General features: G+C 32.7%; 1 long non-coding RNA gene across 1 annotated transcript; it reads right to left on the bottom strand.

The window, feature by feature from the left end:
• Positions 1-6: 6 nt before the first annotated feature.
• LOC118749089 lies at positions 7-249 on the bottom strand. Its single transcript, XR_004994154.1, has 2 exons — positions 214-249; positions 7-111 (listed from the first exon to the last, which is right to left on the bottom strand). It is a non-coding gene; the product is annotated as an uncharacterized LOC118749089 (long non-coding RNA).
• Between the last annotated feature and the right edge of the window lie 2337 nt (positions 250-2586).

Here is a 2586-nt window from a genome sequence, read left to right as displayed (position 1 = left end):
TACTTGTTAATTTATAAGTTTTTCTATAAAAGTAAGCTTTGCGTTTGTGGAAGGCTTGCTTAAAATTTGCTTCATAGGCCTCGTAAGTTAAGATTTCCTCCTTCAAAGCATCTGTAAAAGAGTATATATTTATAACAAAAGAATTTACAGAACAATTTGGTGTCATTACCAAAAAAAGAACGTATTAAAAAGCTTATAGCTATTAATTGCCACCTTATTTTTTGCGCCATCCCAGTTGATTTTTAAAATCCCAAAAATCTCGTCGATAAATTTAAAAATTGGCCTTCTTCCGAACTTGCTTCTTAGATAAGTAATCTGCAATGATATTAATAATTTATAAAAAAATTATAAACTTTTTACTTAAAATTAAAGTCTCAGCAGCTTCCAGGTCTTCAACGGAATCCAAGGGGAAAACTCCTAAGTCCTGTTTTTTTGGTTTGAGCACTTTTAAAACCTCTTCCAAAAGAACGCTTTGCTTTGAGGCCAGTTGCAAAAGGTACCGATTTTGTTCTTCCAGTCGTTTTAAGGCTTCAGTCACCGGGTCAGTGTCGGTACGAGGTCCACTTACTATATTGCTTGTTCCTGTAATTAAGTATATTAAACAAAAGATAAAAAGACGTAACAAACATCATCGCTTAAATGGAAAAAGTCGTGAGTAATAATATTTTTGCATAAAACGATGTGGGGCGTTGCAATCCGATCAAATCCATAATATCAATCAAAAATTGAACTTTGAATTTTTTATTGCTTACGACGATTTTGCAATTCGCGTGACGATATGAGGTTTTCTTTTAAATCGGTAAAATATATTTATATATCTACATATATATACCCTTGGGGTCAGCTGATTAAGTCAAGAGACATTTTGACTAATTTTGGTTATTTTTCTGTATACCCAAAAATTTCTGAAAATTGTAAATAAAAAGTTTAAAATTTTTGGGTGCAAATGTAAATTTTTTTGCATAGCGATTGAAGAAAATTCAAACTTTAAAATCGAAAATGTTACTCATACGGAATGTTGGAGTATGTATGAGTACGGCCGTGTACGATATGGCGTATGAGTAACATTATTTTCTCTTGGTAGTAAAAGTCAATCAATCAATTTAATTCAACGTGGCGTATGATAAACTTTTTTGAAAATTATGCTGAGTATTTACAAATTCAGCATTAAACACATGTAAATACATATGTATGCATAAGTACCAATTATTTAATATACCGCTTCCGTTTGTAAAAATGGATCCTATTTGCCCGGACAACCAAGAGGTGCTAGCGCAATCTAAAAGCAGATATATTAGTCAAATAAATTCGTATACAAAAATAATATGCTGTTTATATACAAACCAATAAAACTGAATTGGAATTCGCGGTTATTTTCCATTGCTTTAATTTCTTCCCGAGTTGATACGTTGAATTTTTAGTTATTTTTAACCGACTTCCTACAAAGGAGGAGGTTATAAGTTCGTCGCATAACTTTGCACCACGTCAACCGATTTCAATAATTCTTTTTGCAACGGTTTGCAAAGGTAGTGTCTCCCATACTAATTTGGTTTAGATCCGATGATTGGATCATGAAATATATAGATATATATATATATTTTTTTTAAGTCGGTTTTTTTTTGCTAAAAATTACCTGTTCTCTTATTATTTTTTATTGATAGCTTATTCGGTGAAATCAAAGTTTTCTTAAAGCAAAAGTTTTCAATGGCAATTTTGAAGTATTGGAACAAAGTGGATAAATGTTTCTTCAGCGAGGGGAAACAACTTGCAGTAAATGTTTTTTACTTCAATTTTTGTAATAATTTCGCTTAAAGTGCTCGCTTTGACTATACCCAATGCGCTCTTTGAATTGACGGGATATTGAAAGGAACTTGTTGTGTCGCTAAATAATTTACCAACTACAATCGGCTGTTCATCTTGCTTTGCAAATCCAGTTATTTTCAAAACATCCGATTTTTGCGTTAAACAATAACAATCCGGCGGTTTATTGCTTTGGATAAAATCACCACACTGGTAGTTAGTGTAAATATTAGAATTATTCATACTGCCCATTGGACGAAATATTTTTTCGCTTGGGGGAATAAAACTCCTTTCAATTACGCGGTTGTTTAGTTGCTGAGCTACTTTACACGATTTTCGACAATCCTTTTTTAAAGTTTGTAGGTAATTCTCAAATTTATATGACGAAAAGCTGTCCACATTGCCAAAGTTTTGTACGCATTGAGATATGTGTAAGAGATTGTGAACGTTGTAACTTATTCTATCAGCACCAAAAAGTTTTGCAAAGTCTTCAATGTACGCTTCTAAAAGCTGTTGAACGCAATTCAGGTTACTTTGACACACTTTTGGGCAAGATATGAAGCGATATGCCACCATTAATAGCAAGAAATGCTGGTAAAGTTCTTGATCAATCGCATCTTTAAAAATAGCGAAACCCGTGTATAACACCACTTGGCGAAACTCCGTGGCTTTTTAATTTTAACAGGCTGATAAATTAATGGCGCATTTACATGGTATGAAGCCATATGAACTGTTGATACGCTAAAATAGAGGGACTACATGTTCTAATGAGGAATTCAATGATAT

The sequence above is a fragment of the Rhagoletis pomonella genome, unplaced genomic scaffold (assembly GCF_013731165.1).
Source record: "Rhagoletis pomonella isolate Grant_MI unplaced genomic scaffold, Rhpom_1.0 Rhpom_scaffold_00014, whole genome shotgun sequence".
Taxonomy (NCBI): Eukaryota; Metazoa; Arthropoda; class Insecta; order Diptera; family Tephritidae; genus Rhagoletis; species Rhagoletis pomonella.
Note: the sequence above shows the minus strand (reverse complement) of the source record. Positions and strands in the feature narration are given on the sequence as shown.